General features: G+C 34.4%; 1 pseudogene; it reads left to right on the top strand.

Annotated features, from left to right (window-relative positions):
• The first annotated feature begins 142 nt into the window (after positions 1-142).
• On the top strand, positions 143-1,869 carry LOC120174952 (annotated as a pseudogene).
• The last annotated feature ends 8,573 nt before the right edge of the window (positions 1,870-10,442 follow it).

The following is a 10,442-nucleotide window of genomic DNA, read 5'->3' as shown; positions in this document are numbered from 1 at the left end:
AGTAGATCATGTGGTATTCCCATCCATCACCGGTTCCATGAAGGTTGATTCACGGCTGTAGCAGAAATAAACCATAAAAGATGACAAGGTTGTTATGAGGGTTGAGTTAAATTTTGAACAGGGACATCAACTTCAAAATCAAATGAAGATTCCAGATGCACTAAGAAATAGAATTGCCACATACTATGATACAGGATGGAGGAGAAATCATCATCAATTGAGAAATGTACACCATGATCCAAGATTATTTGTACCTGAAATTGGGACTGAAGAGATGCCACCTTATGTTATAGCTAGTGCGGGTCAGCAACTTAAATATATAGTGTCATAACTTCTGGATAAACGTAGATTGAATCATGGTGGCATACATTCTTTTGGCACTCATAGGAGAGTAATTATATCTGTTGAAAATCTATTTCTTAAGCAAGCCGAGAATGAACTTGAGGTTCGGGAACCTCCTATTTTGAAAGCCTTTGACCTACAGGGAAATTCTACAAAGGTTGCTGAAGGTTTTTGTCACAGATATGTTATTCCACTAGACTCTATGTTCAGAAAGACAAATGGTAAAACAAAGTATATTAATGCTTGTGTAAAAGAATTTTCCCGAATTGCTTTGGAGGTTTTATCTGACGAGTTACCTGGAATGCTTGCTAAAATATCTTTCTTGAAGTCCATGCGCTGGAACTCACAGGTCTTTTTCAGTAGACATATTCGTTGGATCATGTCCCTCCACGGAGATGCAGTGGTTCCATTTGCACTTGTTTGGATTTTGAGTGGAAACTTATCTTATGGTCTTCGTAATACTCCAAAAGTTGCTATTATAGTAGAAAGTGCAAAATCTTATCCTAGTATAATAAAGAGTGTTGGAATTGATATTAAGGATGGAAAGAAAATAATTTTGGAGCACTCACATTTATTAACAAACAGTGTCAAAGGGAACATTGTCTTCCAGGAAAGCTTGTTCAATGAGGTTGTAAATCTTGTTGAAGCACCTATTTCAGTTCTTGGAAAGTTTAAAGAGCCTTTCTTAGAGTTTCTGGGCGATCAATTGACTATGGTTATGCATAAACACCAAAAGTATTTTCCTATTAATGATGATAATAGAAAGTTGTTGCCCTATTTCATTGCAGTGGCAAATGGAGCAATTAAATGAGATGGTGGTGATAAAAGGAAATGAAGTTGTTCTTAGAGCTCGATATGAAAATGCCAAATTTTTCTATGAGCTAAATACAAATTAAAAAATTTAAGGTTTTTTGTAGTCAACTGAAGGGGAATATTTTCCATGAAAAGTTAGGAACAATGTTGGACAAGATTATGTGAGTTGAAAACATGGTTTGCAAACTAAGCGTGAACTTTGGAGTTGAAGAAGATATGCTTATGATTATTAAGGAGGTCGCATCTCTTGCCATGTCAGATTTTGCTACTGTTGTTGTCACCAAATTTACTTTACTCTCTGGCATAATGGCCCGTCATTATGCATTTAGAGATGGCTATTCAAATCAGATTATCGAGGTCTTGTTAGAGATCACACTTCCTAGGTTTTCTGGAGATGTGCTTCCAAATGGTGATGTAAGAAGAGACTTGGATGATATTGGAGCAGCATGCATTGAAGTTCATGCTTTGAACAAGTTTCTTTATTCAAAACTTGATTCAAGGTCTGTTGGGATTAATCATGGTTTCAAGGAGCCAAGTGATTTATCTTTAGAATCCGAGGCAACAAATCAAACTGGTACCAAGTGGGTGCTTAAACTGGAAAGGGCATTGCTCGAGAAATGTGAGTTTTATATGCAATTTTTTTCCACAAAGACTGAACAAAATGGGATGCACATCATTGTAAGGAAGAAATTGTTTGATCCTTGGAGACAATGATCATTTCAAGGGAAGGGGAATGCCATAACTATATGGGAAGTCAACAAAGAAAGCAACAACAATCAGTTACCAAAACAACAACTTTTGAATCTAAATTTTTTTCAGAAGATTCAAGCAAAACTGAATTTTTTTGCTAAAATAAAATTGACAGACAGAGGTATAAAGACAGATGACAGAATTTACCTGAAGTTTTGGTCTTACCGTCAAACCTCACTTGCTCTTCGAAAAGGATTAAGGCTGGCAACAATGGTCTATGGTACCTATATTTCTTTACTTTGCATGGGGTTAGTAGCATATAACTTGTTATATGAGTCCTCGAATGTGAAAACAGTGAATTATGATAGTTTGTTAAAAAGGAATCTGGAGATCAACACATTACCTCATTGGAGCCTTTCAAGTTTGGGTATAAAGGACAATTGAAGGTTCAATCTACTATGAAGTTTGACAAACATAGGGAGAAGAAGTACAATAACCTGCAGTGGATGAACTTAAGGTTGGAAAACGTCATTGAGGTAAACTATATTGTGCTTAAAGCACAATTATTAGGTTTTGATCCTTGGGGACAAGGATCCTTTCATGGAATGAGTATTGTCATGCACAAAGGAGAAGATATAAGACTCAGAGCAAGAGGATTGGGGAAATCAGAGAATGTGTAACACTCTCAACCCGTATCCGACCCGGGTCCGAGACCAAGGCGTCACATTGACTTTTCAAACATTTTTTTCTTTACGAAATAACTAAAAAGTTAATTTCACAATTCAAGAAAATGATCACTTTTCATTTATTTAAAATCAATTAGTTTTACAAAGCATATAAGAGCATATTCAACTCAATTCTATTATTACATGCCAACTATATTTACAATAAATAAAATGCATATTACTCGTTTCTTTTCTGATATGAACTTCCTAAAGGATATGCTAACCTGTCTTGTTTCTCTTCACTTCTCTTCTCGCTTTCCGAAACCTACGTGTAAAACACTCACACGCTAAGTCGACGACTTAGTGAGGCATATAAAACTTATGATATAACTCTAACTTCTAACCATGCATGAACATGAAATATTATGATATCACACCCAATCATATATCCATTCATGCATGCTCATATATAATCACTTCCATTATTACAAATCTTATCATTAATCTTTATACTAATATAAGCGTATACATAACATTTAATAATTACTATATCCTACATTAACCAAGCAATACATATCATTACATAAATCTTGTAATCCATTCCATAATACAAATCACATATACATATTTCATATAGTATTCTTGTTAACCTTTTTATTAGCCCATGTACACATGTGAGAACTAAAGATATGTGAGTACATTGAGGTTGTGCACTTATGCTGTCACTATAGCTCGTATAATTCCACTGAGTGGCATATGAAATCTATGTCCCGAAGGACCTGTCCATATATCCCGAAGGACATAGGTAACCCTCGACTCTTGGCATACCAACTATACCTCTAGCTCTCATTTCACATAACATGAGCATTCTCTTTCATATCATTTCCCATATTCACATATGCCACATATATCACGTAACACATATATTTCTTATATCCTCTCTCATATTTTGAAAACATTTTGATATTTCGATATAACAAATTAAGTTAAATGAATTTTAAGATTTTCCAAATGATTTTCTAAGTATATTCGATATAACTATTCGAATATCAAAACATTACTCCAAATCTTTCAAAAATCATTTTTAATCCTTACTCAAGTGTAAAATTAAGTTTTAATCTTAAAATAATTTCAAAATAATTTTACAAAGTATTTCGAACCATTTCAAAGCCAAAAATTCCAGATTGCTCAGAGGGAACCGATTCCCCTCCAAGGGGGTACCGATTCCCCCCTGAATGGTTTGGCTCCGAGAATTCCAGTATGCTCGGAGGGAACCGATTCCCCCCAAGGGGGTACCGATTCCCCCCGAGGGGGTACCGATTCCCCCCTTGTATAACGGTTGAAATATTTGAATTTTACACTTAGGGAATCGATTCCCCATAGGGGGTACCGATTCCCCCCACGCTCCAACCTGTTTTATTAATTGTTTTCACACTAAAATGGCTATATGATCTTCACTAATCATCCCCAATATTCAGAAGTGATTCAAGGTGTATTTAAACAAGTTCTGAAGCCTTTGATCAATAAGAAATCATAGAGAAACAAGAGAGAAAGCATCAAACACCAAGTTTGTGCAAATCAAGCCAATTTTCCTTTCAATATTCATTTTGCTTTCAAAGAACACCATTTGTTCTCATTTGTAATTATTTGTGAGTGTTCTTTTCTTGTTCTAGAATTGTGCAAACATCTTACCTTGTGAGGTTTTCCTTGTAAGTTTGCAAATTTGTGTATTTCTCTTTGAAAAAGAGTGTGCTCAAGAATTTGGGGTATAATTCTTGAGGGAGCTGTAAGGTTACTCTTTGTCCTCAAAAGAAAGAACAAATTAGTGAATTTGTTAGAAAATCCTTAGTGTGAATAGCTAAGGTAGTGGACGTAGACTTTGGTTGATAAAGTCGAACCACTCTAAATCGCTGTGCAATTACTTTCAATTTTCTGCAAAAGCTTCCACCAAAATTTTAATTGCCAATTCACCCCCTCTTGGCCGATTCCGTCAATCGATTAACTCAACAATTGGTATCAGAGCCTAACTCATTTGAAGGTTTAATCACCTCTTGAGTCGATTCGGGAAGAGTTATATCGATAATCAAAGTCATCAATGGCCTCCGCTTCAAACTTCGACTGCGGTCTCGATTGGATGCTCGTCAACAAGCCTCCTTTCTTCAATGGAGCTAACTATGCCTATTGGAAGAATAGAATGATGTACTTCATTCAAGCAAGTGACATGGGAGCATGGAATGTCGTAGTAGAAGGATACATCAAGCCTCTCACTCATCCAAGATTGTGGAGTGAAGGAGAGACAAAAATGTTCCAGCTCAACTCCAAAGTCATCCATATCATTTTTTGTGCTCTTGGACCAGATGAATACGGAAGAGTTTCATCGTGTACAACCGCCAAAGAAATATGGGACAAACTTCAAGTTACTCATGAAGGTACCGATGAGGTAAAGAAATCTAAAATTAGTATTCTAACACATAGCTATAAAAATTTCAGGATGAAACCAAATGAAGATATCAAAGCTATGACGGATAGATTTTCAACGATTGTCAATGGTCTCAAGTCATATGGAGAGATCATTTCAAATGCAAAGCTTGTGAGGAAGTTAGTCTACTCCCTCCCAAAATCGTGGCAATCAAAGAAGACGACAATCATCGAGTCTAAGGACTTAACGTCCTTAACTCTTGAAGAGCTAATTGGGTCACTCCTCAATCATGAAATGATGCTTGAAGATGAGGTGGACCTTGATAAGATTGAAGAGACACCAAAGGAGAAGGAGAAGGAGAAGAAGAAGAAGAAAAATATTGGAGTTGCTCTCAAATCCACAAAAGATGAGAGCGATTCGAATGAAGATGACGATGACGAGGAAATGGCATTGTTTGCCAAATGGTTCAGAAAAATGATGAGACCTTACAGAGGAAGAAAATTCAAACGAAATGAAGGCCTAAAAAATGATCCAAAAGAGAAGGACCCAATCATTTGCTATGAATGCAAAAAACCGGGGAATGTCAAATATGATTGCCCACAATTGAAGAGAAATGGTCAATCAAAGAATAAGCACAAGGCTCATATGGCTACATGGAGCGACGAAGAAGGTTCCGATGAAGAGGAACAAAAAGTAGCAAACTTGTTCTTGATAGCATTCGAGGAAGATTCTAAGGTAACCTCTAACTCATCTGATTTTGATGATTTATCCTATGATGATCTATTAGAGGAATATAATGGGTTGACTTCGGATTATGAGAAATTATTTTTAAAATATAAAAAAGATGTTTCAAAATTGAAAAATGAAAATAAGCTCATATCCAAAACCAACAACGATCTTGAAAGTAAGATCAAAGATTTGCAAATCAAACTAGAAGAGTTTGAAAAGAAAAATTTAGATTTACAAAATTTACTTTCAAAGGTCAGTGATGATCATCAAAAGAAAATTGATGATCTTAAAGCTTTTTTTGATAAAGTTGGAACAAAACGTTTTGAATGTGGAGAGAAAATTCTAAATCCAACTTTGTTAGAAAACGTTTTAAAAACTATAATCATAGAGGTCCCCAAAGAACCTTTAATGGAAAAATCGTTAGAAGTATATGGGTTCTTAAAGAGCTCATTACTACTACAGATAAGGATATCCTACACAAATAGATACCTAAGGGGACTAGAATTTTGGAAACTAATGAATATGGACCCAAAAGAATTTGGGTACCAAAAATTAGAAATTAATCTATGTTTGTAGGAAAAAGAGCATTGCTATAAGGCACGGGAAACAAATTCAAACTCATGGTACCTTGATAGTTTGATGCTAAAGACACATGACCGGAGACAAAAGCCGGTTCATTAAGCTTAACACCAAAAATGGAGGAGAAGTGACTTTTGGTGATGATTCAAAAGGTCACATTGAAGGTATTGGTACTATTGGTAATACCTCTTCCATACAAATTAAGAATGTTTTATATGTGAATGGATTAAAGCATAATCTATTAAGTATTAGTCAATTTTGTGATAAGGGATTCAATGTCATGTTTGATATTAATGGTTGTAAAGTCATTGACATTGCATCTAATCAGATTATGCTTGTTGGTCATAGAATAGGAAACATATACATGGTGCATTTAGATTCTATTGATATGACTAATTTGTGCCTAGTTGCTAAGGATGAACATGATAGTTGGTTATGGCATAGGAGACTAGGACATGCTAGTATGAGTGTTTTGCAACGGCTAATTCAAGGTGATTTAGTTCGAGGGTTGCCTAAGCTTAAATTTGATAAAATCTGTGATGCTTGTGCTAAAGGAAAACAAAAGCGAATTTCTTTTAAATCCATTAATGACGTATCAACTAGTAGAGTATTACAATTGATCCATATAGATCTTTTTGGGCCAACTAGGACTACTAGCTTGGGTGGAAAACAATATGCATTTGTCTTGGTAGATGACTATTCTAGATATACTTGGGTTCTATTTTTAAGTACTAAAGATGAAGCATTAGAACAATTCATCACGTTTTCAAAAGTAATCCAAAAATGAAAAAGGTTACTCTATAACTAGTGTTAGGAGTGATCATGGAACTGAATTTGAAAATCTTGGATTTACTGAATTTTGTAACTCTAACGGTATTAGCCATAATTTTTCAGCACCTAGAACCCCTCAACAAAATGGAGTTGTTGAGAGGAAAAATCGAACTTTAGAAGAAATGGCTAGAACCATGCTTTGTGAAAATAATTTGCCAAATTTTTTTTGGGCGGAAGCCATAAATACCGCTTGTTATGTTATAAATTGAGTAATGATTAGGCCAATTTTAAAAAAAACCCCATATGAAATTTTCAAAAATAAAAAGCCTAACATTAGCTATTTTTATCCTTTTGGATGTAAATGTTTTGTTTTAAACAACGGTAAAGAGAACCTTGTCAAATTTGATGCTAAAAGTGATGAAAGAATTTTTCTGGGTTATTCCTTAAATTCTAAAGCTTATCGAGTATTTAATAAAATAACTTTAGTTGTAGAAGAGTCTATACATGTTGTTTTCGATAATAATCCCCTTCCGAGGAAGAATTCTTGTATGAATGATGATGTAGGTGTTATAAATACAAATGACGTTAGACATGACGTTGGAGAACCATCATCAAAGGAAGAAACAAAAAATGAGGAAACTCATGATCCTTTTGAGAATCCAACCATTGAAGAAAGGGAAGTATCTTATCCAAGAGAGTACAACTATGTCAAGGATGGTGAAATTATAGGTGATCCATCCAAAGGGGTAACAACTCGATCTTCTCTTAGAAATATTTGTAATTATGTTGCATTTATCTCATGCATAGAGCCTAAGAATATTAAAGAAGCATTAAATGATGAACATTGGATTATGACTATGCAAGAAGAGTTAAATCAATTTGAGAGAAGTAAAGTATGGACATTAATTGAAAGGCCTAGTAATAAATCTACTGTAGGTACTAGATGGGTATTTAGGAATAAGCTTGATGAGAGTGGTAATATAATGAGAAACAAGGCTAGACTTGTTGCTCAAGGGTATACTCAAGAAGAGGGCATAGACTATGATGAAACATACGCTCCCGTAGCTAGGATGGAAGCAATTAGAATGTTATTAGCATTTGCATGTTTTCATGAATTTAAATTATATCAAATGGATGTTAAAAGTGCATTTTTAAATGGTTTTATAAAGGAAGAAGTGTATGTGGAACAACCTCCGGGTTTTGAAGATTCAAAATTTCCGGACCATGTTCTTAAATTGACAAAAGCTCTTTATGGTTTAAAACAAGCTCCTAGAGCTTGATATGAAAGATTGTCAAATTTTTTAATTGAAAAAGGTTTTTCAAAAGGGAAGGTTGACACTACATTGTTTTTAAAGCATAAAGGTAAAGATTTATTAGTAGTTCAAATTTATGTTGATGATATAATATTTGGTTCTACTAATGATGTTCTTTGCCAAGAATTTTCTAAGCTTATGCAAAGTGAGTTTGAGATGAGCATGATGGGGGAGCTCTCATTTTTCTTGGGACTTCAAATCAAGCAAAGAAAAGATGGCATCTTCATCAATCAAGCTAAGTACGTCAAAGATATGCTCAAGAAGTTTGGACTGGAAAATGGCAAACCTCGTGACACTCCAATGAGCTCTTTAACAAAGCTTGACTTAGATGAAGGAGGTAAATGTATAGATATTAAATTATATAGGTCAATGAATGGATCTCTACTTTATCTAACTGCAAGTAGACCAGACATTATGTTTAGTGTTTGCTTATGTGCTAGATTTCAATCATGCCCTAAGGAATCACATTTACTAGCTGTTAAGAGAATCTTTAGATACCTTAAAGACACTCCTAGTTTAGGACTTTGGTATCCTAGAGACTCTAGCTTTAGCTTGCATGCTTTTTCTGATACGAATTATGGAAGATGCAAATTAGATAGGAAAAGCACCTCCGGTACTTGCCAATTCCTTGGAAATATGCTAATTTCTTGGTTTTCAAAGAAACAAAATTGTGTTGCATTATCTACTATTGAAGTCGAATTCATTTCAGCTGGTAGTTGTTGTGCACAAGTTTTATGGATGAAACAACAACTTTTTGATTATGGAATTGAAGTCGGTACCATTCCTATCAAGTGTGACAATACTAGTGCTATTTGTCTCACTAAAAATCCCATCCAACACTCTAGAACTAAGCACATTGAAATAAGACATCACTTCATTGGAGACCATTTCACTAATGAAGATGTAGTTCTAGAATTTGTTGATACTTTGCACCAATTAGCGGATATCTTTACAAAACCTTTAGACAAGGAAAGATTTTGGACACTTAGGAGATAATTAGGTTTGACTAACCTATCTTCACTTAGTGTTTAAAATAATTTTAGCACTTTTAATAATAAATGAAAAATGCTTATAATAGTAATTTTTGATTGCATTCATTGCTATTAGTTAGGGGGAGTTTATGATTCTTGATGAAAAATTAATTTTATGTTCAAATATCGTTTAAAGATTAATTTAATTGTTTGAACATGATTAATTTTCAATACATGAGTTGCTAATACCACTAGAGGAAATTAATTTAGCATTTTGGGTGTTTAAAATCAGATTTTAGCATTTTGGTGCATAGGGAATCGATCCCCCCATGAGGGAACCGATTCCCCCCACAGGGGAATCGATACCCCCCTGCGGTACTGGTTATAACACGGGCAAAACCTCAAAAATCCTCAAAACCCTCTTCTTTTCTCTTTGCCGCCTATCACCCTCTATACTCTCAAATCTCCATCTTTGCCTCAAATCAACGTTTTTAAATCGTAATTCACTTCAAAAATCATCTTCTAAACCTGTTGGAATCATCAAAAACGTGCAAACTTCATCTAATCTCACTCAAATCCGAAATCCTTCAAGGTATTTTTCAAAAACTTCTATTTCATCCATTTATGAACATAGAACTAGTTTTAATTAGTTCTAGGATGAACTTTAGATCGGACATTGATTGTTTAGTGATTAGAAACTAGATATTACAACTAATTTCATCAAAAACACAAGAATTTTCCAAATTTTCGAAATAAAAAAAAATGTTGATTTCCAAATTATTGTGTTTTGATTGAATTATGTTGTTATGAAAACTATACATATATTGTTTCTCAAAACCTTATTTTTCAAAAGTTTTCAAAAACTTTGCCCATTAGGATTGATTTAGAGAACCTTGAAATATTGAGGACTCAATTGAGTTTTGAGATTGATTGAATTGCATACATGTGTTTTCTAAATTGCAGGTTATCCATTCTATTCCGATTTCCTAAACTATGTCCAATCCTAAATGTGCTAGGTCATCATCTAGTCGCTCACACCGTCAACCAAATCCACCTCAAAATCCTCAAAATCCAATTCCTAATCCTAATCCCATTGATCCTAATTTGACTATCCAAAATTCATGCTTCAATCATCCTGGTCCTAGAAATC

The sequence above is a fragment of the Hibiscus syriacus genome, unplaced genomic scaffold (assembly GCF_006381635.1).
Source record: "Hibiscus syriacus cultivar Baekdansim isolate YM2019G1 unplaced genomic scaffold, ASM638163v2 tig00112131_pilon, whole genome shotgun sequence".
Taxonomy (NCBI): domain Eukaryota; kingdom Viridiplantae; phylum Streptophyta; class Magnoliopsida; order Malvales; family Malvaceae; genus Hibiscus; species Hibiscus syriacus.
The sequence above is the reverse complement of the archived record's forward strand: the minus strand, read 5'-3'. Positions and strand labels throughout refer to the sequence as shown.